Source organism: Dermochelys coriacea, chromosome 2, assembly GCF_009764565.3.
Source record: "Dermochelys coriacea isolate rDerCor1 chromosome 2, rDerCor1.pri.v4, whole genome shotgun sequence".
NCBI classification, from domain to species: Eukaryota; Metazoa; Chordata; order Testudines; family Dermochelyidae; genus Dermochelys; species Dermochelys coriacea.
Genome location: NC_050069.1, coordinates 209,746,388 through 209,759,234, shown reverse-complemented (window position 1 = coordinate 209,759,234; position 12,847 = coordinate 209,746,388). Strand labels below are relative to the sequence as shown.

Genomic DNA, 12,847 nt, shown 5'->3' with positions numbered 1-12,847 from the left:
AGGAGCTGCCAAACTGGCCAATGGGAGACACCAACCAGAGAAGAGTGTGTTAAACCCTAAATCTGGGTCCCTAAACATGTTTGATCCCCACCCATTGGGCCAAATTAATCCCTGGTATAACCCCTACTGATTCCAAGGGATTACAGTGGAGTCCCAAACCTGCTGTCAGCGAGGCAGGCGCAGAGCCAGTGGGGGGTTAATGGGCTGTGCACACCAGCCCACTATGTGCAGGGCATGATTCACAGCAGGGTTTTTGTTTTTGTTTTTTTACAGCCTAATTAAGAGCGTGACCCCGCTGACACCCCGCTCCAGAACCAAGCCGCCCATACTCGGGCCAAACATCAGCTGCAGCCAATGGACATAACGCACCATTTGTCGTTCCCTTAAGGGGCCAAGGCCTGCAGCCCCAATCCATGCGACACTCCCTCAACTAGACCCCGGCTCCCCACGGCGAAGCGAACAGGCCCGTGAGCCGCCCCGGGCGCACTAAGAAGAGGAGGCGACCCGCGCGCGCACGCTCACAAACGTTGGCCGAGCCACGTGGGCTCCGAAGAGTTAAAGGGGCGGGGCCTGGGGAAAGCGGGGCGGGGGGGAGGAGTGCGCGCTCGCTCGCTCGCGCTCTCTGGCTGGAGCAACTGTTGGGCGCTCGGCAGAAGCGCAGCCGCTGCCCGCGCTAGCGCTCGCGCGCCATAGTGGCTGCGGCCGCGCGCGCTGTGAGGGAGGACGGGGAGCCTGCGCTGGGAGCACGAGCGGTGGCGGCCGGCCGGCAGGCGGGCGGGCAACGGCAGGAGCTGCCTCGGCTTTCCGGGCACTCCCCCTCACCCGACTAGCCGAGCCCGAGTTTGTAGATGGGGCTGAGCTGTGCCCGCTGAGGAAGAGCCGGGGCCAGCCGGTGAGTGCCCCCCTCACGCGGTGGGGTCGGTGCGGGATGTTTGACGGGGTTCCTCTTCAGGCCGCGGGGGAGGGGGTCCTGTTGCTATTCTGGTTTCTCGCTGGAGACCTCTCCGCCGCGCTCCTCTCCCCAGCCGGCGGGAGGCTGCAACGAGTGGGGCCAGCTGGCCTCGGCGTTGTGAGGAGGCTGCTTTGCCTCCGGGGGGCGAGCCGCCCCGTGTGTGAGCCGCTCGCACGCAGGCCCGCCCTGAGCCACATACCTGCGGGGGAACATGGCAGCGCGGCGAGGGAGCGAGGGTTTCCTTTGCCCCCGAGGTGGGGAGTCACCGCTCGCTGTTGCTGTGTCCCCAGCGATTCTCCGGCCGCTCCGGATTATCTCTCCCTCCCCAGCCCTCATTCTCTGCTCTCCTGGAGATTATCTCTTCCCGCCCTCCCGCCCCGAGGGGGTTATTCTCCCTATTGCTGCCTCCCTTCTCCCCCTTTCTGATCCTCTGCTACCCCTCCCAGGGATTTTCTCCCCTTCCTGCGGGATCATTCCCGATCGCTGCCCCTGCTCGGTGTTCCTCCTTCCCCGAGGAATTACCCCCCCCCCCCGCTGCAGTCCGCAGTGAGATGGGGGAAAGAGGGCTGGTTTTGATCGGGGAGGAGGGTGGGCTGTAATTGTCACAGGGCTGTCACTTTATTAGCTTTTGTACTGGTACTACAGGCTGATAGAAGTACAAGGGGTGTCTGTGTGTGTGGAGGGGGGGAAGTAGAGGGATACATGGCAGAGTTAAGGCTGCAGTGTGTGTGCTAACTGCAGGAGGAAATATCTAGCTTCACCAAAGCCTTAATGCTCTTGATGTTGTTGCTGGTGAGAGAGAAGAAGCCAGCTGTCTGGCATTATGCTTTATAAATGTACATACATACCTTCTTGTTGGGTTCTGGAGTCTCCTTTTCAATCGTTTATTTTTGGACAGTATTCCAAAAATACATACTCCAGTACTGCCAAACCCCCCCCCCCCCATCAAATACAGTAGTAAGGTAGCATTAAAACATGAAGATGCTACATGGATGACATTGCTGTTGTGCAGGGTCAGCTCTGAATGGAATGTTTTCCTTTTTTGTTTTTTAAGGCAGTTGATTGATGACTGGGGAAGGGAGCCAACATCTTGCACTTGGACCCTGGTGTATGTGTATGGACGAGTGCTGCAGTGACACTAATTGAGGGAAAAACAAGTTTGCTTAATGGAGTAGCGATAATGGGTGACACCCCGTTTATCTATTGCTCCCCCTTGGGTCAGACCATTCATGTCTTCTCTATCTCCAGTTGCGGTACATGGGATCATTGGATTGGAACTGCAGAATTTTCTGTCAGCTCTGCAGCTCAGGGCCCGGGATTGCATCCATTAAACTTCCCTTGACTTGGCTCTAGGAAGAGGAGGGGCTGAGGGAAATTGGAGAGAGGCTGGGTGGCTATAAATAGACATCTAGAGGAGGCTTTGAACAAATCTTGGTGTGTTACTTATGAACACACAGTGTCTGTTAAACTGGTTGGTTGTCAGTAGTGTCATAATGTTTCCTTTTATTCCTGCTGTGGTGATTGGTTTTTAACACTCCTAAATGAGCCAACGTTTGTCGCTAAATACTGTTTAGAAATGCCATAGAGAAACTTTACATTTTAAATAAAATGTTGATTAATTGGTAGCTGGTTTATCAACTACTCTTTCATATATTTTCGAAAATAATCTTAAAATGCTCTTAAGAAAAGATCAAGCTGACAAAACACAAGAATGCTGAGTACAGAGGCTGTCTCTCTGCCTTCATATCTGCTTGAGCCTGGGTATTGCACCACATAAACATAGATTACCTGAGATCACGCATTGCTCAGAGATGTCTGCAGTGTCAAGGCACAATGTCATGAATAAGGCTGGAGTGTCAGTATTGACTTTAAGAAAAGGAGTACTTGTGGCACCTTAGCGACTAACAAATTTATTTGAGCATAATTTGTTAGTCTAAGGTGCCACAAGTACTCCTTTTCTCTTTGCGGATACAGACTAACACAGCTGCTACTCTGAAACCTGTTAGTATTGGCTCTGGATTTCTGTGGCTCTATTGTAGAGGAGACTCTCCAACTTTTGTAACATTTTATTTTAAAATAACACTCCACCAATATCTTATTGAATGTATTGAGCCTTCAATGCCTTTGAATTCAATGTGCTTCCATATGCAGATTATACAGATCACTGCTGTTTCAGTTTATCTTGTCAAGAAAAATGTAACATAAAGGTTATTGCCAATTAGACCATTGCAGCTCCTTCAGAGCTGTATTTGTTCTGTTGCTATACTTGTGGACTAACTGTGCATACCAAAAATTTCTGAAATGATTGAAAAGCTGTTGTAGCATATGTGCAGTAGATCATTTTCTAAAGAAAATTACAACTTTTTTTTGCAAACAGCAGAAGCAATTAATTTAAATAATGGACTAATCGCCTGAACCTTTCAATAAAAAAAATGTAAATTACCAAAGTGTGCAAGCTTCAAACTGTTGGTGAAGATGTGGAAAGGATAAACCTTTTAAACAAAGATGACCCCAAGAAATTTTGGATTTAAAAAATTGCCCTAGGACTAACTCACTATCTAGTAGTTTGGAGCAGAACTTGGGTGAGTTTGAAATGTACAGCAATCTAGAAAGATCATTTATTCTTGAATGCCAAGACTAATTATAATCTCTCCCACAAATAATGGTCTACAGTGAAACTGGCCCGTATAAGGATCTGATCCTGTAATATTTAAATGCCATTTGTAAGCATCTTCCAGTTCTGTTAGCGGGATGGGACAATCAAGATTCAACTGAGATTACGTCCCCATTGTGCTAGGCTCTGTACAAATTCAGAGTAAGACCGTTCCTGGCCCAAAGCTGGCAACATAAATAGGGTAGGTGTAGAGTGGGAGGGTATACAGGGGTCCAGAGACATGACTTGGGCAAGGTCATACAGCAAGACAGTGGTGGAGCTGGGTATAGAACCAAGGTCTGATCTGTCCAGTTCCCTGGATCCCATTGCCTCTCTATACAGGCTTACACATTTAAAATAAATAAAAATCTATATACAAGTCTCTACTCTTACAGGCAGAGAAGTGTGTTTCTTTAATAGTTGTGTGTCAGTAGTACCTATATAACCTTAACACTTTTAATTATTGCAATAGTAGTTGGAATGTGCATGGTGCTGTACCTGTATATCTATAGGAAGAAACAGTCCATGCCCCAAAGGGCTTGTGTCCTATGGACTAAGTGGGATGCAAAATGCAAGCAAGTGGTTGAGGTGATTGGCACTAGTGTGCTCCAATTCAGCCAGAATATAGAACAAGTCATTTTTTTTTTTTTTTTTTTTTTTTTTTTTTCTTAAAATGCTAGTTTCTGAGGAAGGGATTTGAAGAAGGAAAAGGCAGTGGCCAAGCAACTGGTTCAGGAAGGTAATTCTGTGCATAGGAGTTGCCCTGGACGAGATCCTAAATGAGGTATCAAGATTGGCATCAAGAGGTCAAGAGTGTTTGATATATTAAAGAATAAAGTTGTTTGAATAGGGAGTGGTGGAGTTGCATAGCCTTGAAGGTGGAAAGTTTAAATTTGTGGTGGGGAAGGAAAGCCAGTGGAGGGATTCAAAGGATATGTATACACAGCTGCTGAGGTGTAATACCTAGCATGGGTAGACAACTTGTACTAGCTGCACTGGAGCTAGCACGTTAAAAATAGAAATGTGGCCATGGTGGGATGGGTGGCAGATCAGATTAGCTGCCCAAGTATGATTCTGCCTGATTCCCTGGATACATATTTGGGTAGCTAGCCTGTGGTGCCATGGCCATACTGTTGTTAGATGCTAGCTCAAGCAGAACTAGCACATGTATATCTACCCCTGCTGGGAATTACACCTTCTGGTTGTTGTGAAGACATACCCAAAATGAGGAAAGAAGGCCTGGTTAGATGAGATAGTAAAGTGACCTAAGCAGCTGTTTTCTGTGAATTGGAAAGGGGGGTGATGATGGGTGTTGGGGTCGAGAAGGCAGAACTTGTTGAGGGTTTCTTAGTTTTATGGGCAGAACAAAACTGCATTTCTAGAAATGTTGGGGGGAGGGGGAGAAGCAACAGGATTTGGATACAAGCTATATGGGGGGAGGGGCTGAAAGGAAGAGGGAAGAGTGAAAAATGACCACATGAAGAGTCTGTGACAGGGAAGCTGAAAGTGGTGTCAGCTGTGACAGGGAACATAGGAATAGTGAGGGAGTTGGAAGAAAAGGAGTTTTGGTATTGGTGGCTTCAGGGAGATGGGCTGATGTACAGGTGTGGATGGAGGAGACAAGACAGCAATAGATGCATAATTTACTAATTTACAATAGTTATCTTGCTGTAAAATCCTAAATGGAGACAAAGCATTTGTAGTGTTAACTGAACCTAAATTAAGTGAGGTCAGCATTACATCCATGCCTGTGGTTGACTTCACCTAATAACAATACATTTTAAAACTACAGTTTCTTGTTCCCACTATGTTCTTACAGCAGAATAGTTGATGAGCATTAGCTATCCTGAGGTAAAAAACTTTTTTGTTGTTAACAACATAGTCTTAGTTGTTAGTAGAGAAATGGTGGCTGAAGCGGATGACAGCTGAAGGAAGGCTATATGAGAGGGGGTGTGTGTGTGTGTGGGGGGGTGAGAAACAAGGGGGCGAAGAGTAAGAATGTAACAACTCTTTAAAAAAGAGACATACTGCTTTTATAGCCTAAGTACTTGTACGGTACTTTCACAAACCATATGATATAATCCAAAATGGTATTGGTAAAAATAGAATTTGTTCCTATAATTTAAGATGGAAGGAATTCAGAAAGCCCTCCCTTCTATTTAGCCCATGTTTAATTACTTTCAAGTTCTTGCTGATTAAAAAAACATGACTAAAATCTGAGGAGTGCTGCTAATATGAAATACTCTGGATATGTAATATAAACATTTTTAGAATTACTGCCGATTTTTAATGTTTGTCTCCTTAAATTCTGTTTGAAGTGACATCAAAAGAAAAATTCATTGGAATTAAGTCAACACTTGATGTATAAAACTACCAAGGTATGTCTTAATAAAGTAAAAACTTTAGGTATTGTAACTGTACTCTTCTGACTCTCATTTCTTCATTTGATAGCCTTTTTCAACAGCAGGAACAGCACAAGAGTTCTATATCCTTCCTGGCTGACTATTGTCTCTTTTCCATAAGTTTGTAGGGCTTAGTTTAGCTTTGACTTTTCAGTCTTTTGCATCTTGCACTGACCTGTCAGTTTCTGCTTTTGCTTAGCTATAGAATCTCGAAGGATCAAATCTTGCTTTAGCTTTTTCTGCTAAATTCACTTATCCAGTAGCTGGAGACAAGCAGTTGATCTCAAACCAGTTCAAACCTTTGCATTTTGACTCTTAGTATTTTGCCAAAGTATTGGTAGAATGCTGCTGATCATGAAGCAGATGAAAGCACACTTTTATTAATGTGTTCTTGATTGTGAAAAATCACTGATAAAAACCATATTTCCTTGCATTCTACCTGTTCATCAAGATAGCATGAGCATGCTGGTGTGCTGCCCAAGAAGAGTGATTGCAGTCAATTCATTGGTTTATAATTTGTCCTTTTACGGCTATATTGCCACCTCATGGTCAAATGTGTAGCAGAGAAGCTGAAGCGCGACCTGAGAATCGAAGTGGAAGGTTGAGAGTTTTGCCATTTAAAAAAACCCTATCTAGTAAGGGAGGGGAGTTAACACTAAATTCTATACAGTCATCAGGGAGATGGAGCTCTTGTATAGCATCTGCTGTCCACTGGGAAAATAAAAATAGGAGGGGGTTGGGGAATGGAAAAATAAGTAGTTCTAACTGCATTATTGCTTGTACGCTGCTATTAGAACTCCAGAAAAAAATGAATGCAATTATGACACCATTACAGTGTAAACAGAGGGCTGCAGGTATTCTTTCTTTATCACACCAGCCGGATTCCATGCATGGGAAGAGCCTCCTAGACAAACTTTTAACTTGTCTTAAAAGGACACTGACTTAAATTGTTTGAGACTAATTTTTAGAAAAATCTAGTTACTGGTAAATCAACCTTTAAATGGCCTCTTTGCTTATAATTTTCCTGATCGCCTGTTAATGTTTACAAAGGTCTTTTCAACGGGAAAAAGTAAGTACTAGTATTGCAGAATGACAGCGAAGCTGACTATAAAGCTGCAGTCAAATGCACAAAATGATCAAATAGAGAAATGCTTCCGAGGAACTCTAGGTTACAGTAATCTTGGCTGTTTGTAACTAGGTACAATGTTACACAGAAATGTCTTAAATCTTGTGTCTATAGTATTTCACACTAGCTGTCTTTGCATTTTTGCCATAGTGGTTGAAATGCAGGAGGAACTATTGTGGTTAACAAGGCTTAAAAAGGATCTTGCTCGCTCACTCACTAGTGGAGAGGATTGCAGGAGGCTACTACTAAAGTTTCTAGTCCTTCTGGCTGCAAAAACAACCTTAGTGTGGTCTTTCAAAGTGTGCAGATGGACAGCTTCTGTGGTTTCCTGGTTTTTATAGCTTTGCTAATCTACAGCAGAATAAGATGAACAATACTCACTCTGCTCAATTCATTTTTGACAAGGCTTTTAAACTTCCCTCATCACTGTAGTATTTGAGCACTTCCAGAAAGTCCTATCTACACTACAGGTGCTGCAATGCAATGGCACAGCTATGACTCCCCTGCTGTGCTTTTGTAACTCCATAGTGTAGACACTTTCTACAATAATGGAAGGGGTTTTTCCATCTCTGTAGGTGATCAATTTCTCTGAGTGGCAGTAGCTAGATCCACAGAAAAATTTTTCCATCAACCTAGCTGCATCTACATGGGGATTAGGTCAGCATAGATACAGTGCTCTGGGTGTGAATTTTTCACATCTCTGAGTGCCATAGTTAGGTTGACCTAACTTTTAAGTGCAGACCAGGCCTAAAGGATGTGACTAGAATTTGTCATGCGAGCCCTTCTCTAAGGGGAAAACTGACATTGCCTTCAGTATAACACATAGCACAGCAGACCAAAAAAAGAGAAGCACAGTGTTTTGTCTTTGTTTTGTTCAAGTGGAAAGCTTGATATTTAAGGTGATTGTTAGCTCCTGTGAGTTTATTCCACACCCTTAGAACTTTGTGCCTGGTCCACAAATGAATTTTAAAGTGGATTCATTGTGCTTGAGGAATGGAATTCTATTAATGGTACTAATTCTGGAGCCTTGGGCAACCGTTTGGGTATCTGAGATCCAGTTCACAGAGTGCCTTGAAAATGAAGAAAATGTTGAATTTGACTTCCTGTTTAAAAGGAAGCTAGATAGAGAGCAGAAGATGATCTGGTGTGATGGGCTTTGGTGATTAGACGATGCAGCCCATTTGGAGTTTCCGAAGGACTTATGGTAATGCTCTAGTCATCTTGACTGTGATTATTAAGAACCTTATGGGAAAGAGGGAACACTCAGGGTTAGGACCCTACCAAATTCACAGTACATTTTGATAATTTCCCGGTCATAGAATTTAATCTTAAATTTCACATTTTCAGATATTTAAATATGAAATTTTACCAAAAAGGGCTTCTGGTGGGGAGGTCACAAGTCTATGGGTGGTGGTAGTGTTGTTGCCACCCATCGCGGTATTGCCACCCTTACATCTGTGCTGCTATCAGAGATGGGCGGTGCTGCCTTCAGAGAGTGGCGGCTGCTGACTGGGAGCCCTGTTCTGAAGGCAGCACCATCACTGGCAACAGTGCAGAAGTGAGGGTGACATGGTATGGTATTGCCACCCTTCTGTGCTGCCCCAGGAGGTCTGACCTGTCCCCAGAAGTGGTCTGTGTGGGTAAGAGGAAATTCTGTCCCACCACAGCCCTGCCGAGACTAGCAGCTGGAGCCTGGCGCACGGTAGGATGCCCCAGCTCTGTTCCTCCCCAGCATTCCTGTTAAAGGGGCTACCTGTGTGTGTGTGTGGGGGGGGGGGTGGGTGACCATAGCACCTTGGGCAGTCATCCATCCTATGAGGCCAGCCCTGTTCCCCTGCAAAAAGTGATAACCCTCCCCCGCACCCCCCATGCTGTGGCACCCTCACTTCTGTGCTGCTGGTAGTGCCGGTGCTGCCTTCAGAGCTGGGTGCCAGCTTTCCAGCCCCCCAGCTTGAAGGCAGTGCAGAAGTAAGGGTGGCAATACTGTAACTACCCTACAATAGCTAGATTTCATTGTCTGTGGCATGTTTTTCACGGCTGTGAATTTTGTAGGGCCCTACTCCTGTTGCTGCTGCTTTGATTAGGAGCAAATGTATGAGCAGTAGCTAGGATAGGCTGTGGAGGGCCCAGAAAAGGAGTTTGTATGGAAGAGGTAAAACTGAGAACTCTGGGAGATTTCCTTTAGGAGCCCTTTGATGTCTAATTCCATATAATAAAAATATTCTCTTCCTCTTCTCCCCTCCGTTTCCACTAGTGAAAGATGCAGAGTCCAGGGACACAGTACCCTAGTGACAGGTTTCAGGGTAGCAGCCGTGTTAGTCTGTATTTGCAAAAAGAAAGGAATACTTGTGGCACCTTAGAGCCTAACCAATTTATTTGAGCATAAGCTTTCGTGAGCTTCCATGCATCCGATGAAGTGAGCTGTAGCTCACGAAAGCTTATGCTCAAATAAATTGGTTAGTCTCTAAGGTGCCACAAGTACTCCTTTCTTTTTGCGAGTACCCTAGTGGAAATCCCAGCTACTGGAATGGAAGAGAGGCTGGGTATTGCCTTTGGACTTCATGGGGAGGGTGATACTGGTGTGGGGGCATGTCTGGCTCATAACGTTAAATTTTTTCACGCCTTGTGTATCAGTATTATAAAGCAGAACATTCTTACAAAACAAATTTAGCTAGAGTACTCCCTCTAGTGGTTGAATTGTGGTATCTGAGATTGAGAAGTAGTCCTGGGAGAGATTGTAGTTGGTGTGGATGCTATGTGAAGCTATATAGACGCCTGATGAATTTTTTAGTGTATAGTTCCTTGGTTGTGAACTTCTTTTGAAAAAAGTTCATCTATTGTAGTGTCTCTTAGGGTAGCCACCTACATTTTTTTTCAAAAATAAATGACAAAATAGAGAGGGGTTCAGAAAATGTCATGTAATAAATGGTCTTGGAAATTTAACTTGCCTATTTATCCAGCAGTTCTCTCTCCCTGACGAGCAGGGGGGCTAGTGCTACCAAATCATGCGGAATCTATATCTTCCAGTTATACAAAACATGTATGTTAGCTCTGACTGTGAAGAGAACTTTTTGAAGCTAAAGTCAATACATTGCTTCCTTAAGTCTCCACATAAATATACATAAACAGACATTCTTGTCAATTTCAGAGTCTATCACAGTTTTCTGAGTAGCAAGCAAGTTTTCACTCTTCTGCATCTTAGGAAACCTATGAGCAGCAGCAGAAGCAATTAAGTTGTCTATCTGGGGATTTAAAGGAGTCAGTGCATTGAGACTAATTAATGTATGGGGGGGGGAGGTGCTCAAATCAGAAGCTGGGCCACTGGGTGTATAATAGCAGAGAGGCCCTTTATCCCCAGCAGTCATGAAGCTCTGGAGTTGGAGGTAGACCAGAGAATGTCTTTCCAGCAGATGGTGGGGATGGAAGGCTTTAAACTAATCGCACACCTTACCTAAGCAGAGGCTGATAGAAAAAATGAAGCCCTTCAACAATGACTGTGTCCTGGCAGAAATCCAACACCTCTAGTCTTCCCACACCCAGTCTACATTTGTGATTTGTGATTGATATAGTTGTGATGGTAAAAGTTCCTACTGTAGATGCAGTTAAGCTGGCAAACACTGCTTTTGGCAGTCTAGCTTACTGCCAAAGTACTTCTTAGTTTAGACCAAGTTGCTGTGGTAGGAGGTTTTTTTTGCTTCTCCCTCAGCCATTGGAGCCTGACTACCTTTCATTGGTCTTCTGTCTAGAAATCTTGGTAACATGATGATAATGCTTGAAAAGTTATTAGGATTTTTTAAAGTCTCTATTAAAAAAAAAGAAAACAACCCAAAACTTTGCAAGTGCATTTTTTGGGAGTGAAAAATGAATCCTAAATATAAGACCGTTATAAATGTCTGTTTTTCAGCTAATTATGTGACTGTAGGGATCCGCTGCATCGAGCAAATCTTAGCTTTAACAGTACTTTTTAAGACAAAAAGAAAAGGAGTACTTGTGGCACCTTAGAGACTAACAAATTTATTTGAGCATAAGCTTTTGTGAGCTACAGCTCACTTCATCAGATGCATTCCGATCTGTTAAGACAGATCACTTCAGTGAAGAGTGAGGCCATGTCTATACGACAAACTGGTCGTTGCAAATTACGTCAGCGTAAGGCTGCCAGTTAGTATATTGCGTGTGTGTGTGTGTATACTTGGCTCCTTGTGTCAGTGCTATGTGTACTCACTAGGAATGCTTGTGTTAATACACAGTGCAGTGCATCATGTGCAACCTGCCCCCAGTCAATGCACGGTCTTTTGGGAAGTTTTGGCGATGCATGGTGGGGCAGAAAGGAGTTGTGCAGGGGTGACTGGGAGCAAGGGATCAACTTCCCAGTGTGCAACTGTCTCCATCCCGTAATGTCATCTGTATCCCATAACTTTCACACTTTAAGAAGAAGAAAAAAAATCCCACATGGCCCTCCTTGCTGTTGGCCATCTCTGACAGAAGCATGGAGCCTGCACAGCTCTGCGCTATTATCATAAGCAATTGTAAGCACAGTGCATGATTCTCTGGTATTTACAGAGCTTCAAAAACAACTGGATCAGTGTGAAACATGATGATTTCTTGAGGACAGATTTCTGTGGGATATAATGAGAACCAATTCAAGGTTGTTGGTGGCATTTGTGGAGCAGCTGCAGATGGTGTAGCGCTGCTTCTGGGCCTGAGAAATGAGCACTGACTGGTGGGATGGTAGAAGTGGCTGCAGAACTTTCCTGGATCTGTTTGCCAAGCTTGCCCCAATCCTCCAGCACAGGGACACACAAATGGGAGCATCACTGACAGTGGAAAAGAAAGTGGTGATTTCACTGTGAAAATTTGCAATGCCGGATTGCTACCAGTCAGTGGCAAATAACTCTGGAGTTGGAAAATCACTGTGGAGGCTGTCATCATGCAAATGTGAAGGGCCATTAATTGCCTCCTCTTGCACAGGACTGAGACTCTCAGCAATGTGCTGGACATAGTGGGTGGATTTGGAGCAGTGGGGTTCCAGAACTGTGGTGGAGCAATAGATGGCACTCGCATCCCTATTTTTTGCACTAGACCACCTTGCTACAGAACACAAATGGCTACTCTTTCTGTGATTATGCAAGTATTGATGAATCACCAGGGATACTTCACCAACATCAATATTGGCTCGTCAGGGAGGGTACACGATGCTTGCGTCTTTTAAGAACACAGGACTGTTCAGAAAGATACAAGCCAGAGCCTTTCATGACTAGTGGATTACCATTGGGAATACTGAAATGCCAATAGTGATCCTGGGGGACCTAGCCTATCTATTGCTCCCCAAGCTCATGAAGCCATACGCTGGCCATCTTGACAGCACCAAGGAGAGATTCAACTACCAGTTCAGTAGGTTCAGAATGACACTTGAATGTGCTTTCAGTCCTTTGAAGGGTTGCTGGCGTTCTTTATTCACAAGATTGTATCTCAGTTAGGTGGGAAAAGTCCCAGAAGTTATAGCTCCTTGCTGTGTCTTGCATAATATTTGTGAAGCAAAGAGGGGAAAAGTTGCTGCTGGGGTGGAGGGTAGAGTTGAAGTGGCTGTCTGCTGAGTTTGAATAGTCAGACATAAGGGCTATTAGAAGAGCTCAATGTGGGGCTCAGGGAGGCTTTGGAAGAGCGCTTTAACAGTTACCCACAGAAATGTGTTGTGGTGTACTATGCTGTACTTG

At 44.6% G+C, this 12,847-nt stretch overlaps 1 protein-coding gene across 8 annotated transcripts in view; it reads left to right on the top strand.

The window, feature by feature from the left end:
• Positions 1–593: 593 nt before the first annotated feature.
• PALS2 (protein associated with LIN7 2, MAGUK family member) overlaps positions 594–12,847 on the top strand; it is a 139,363-nt gene continuing 127,109 nt past the window's right edge. For 4 of the 8 annotated variants that reach the window (XM_043509168.1, XM_043509169.1, XM_043509162.1 and 1 more), the window contains exons 1-2: positions 594–892; positions 5,924–5,983. The gene's annotated coding sequence lies outside the window, so the exon portion shown is untranslated. Of the gene's footprint in view, positions 893–2,895; positions 3,535–5,923; positions 5,984–12,847 lie in introns of those variants that run through there. The other 4 variants (XM_043509163.1, XM_043509167.1, XM_038390908.2 and 1 more) reach the window with 2 other exon arrangements.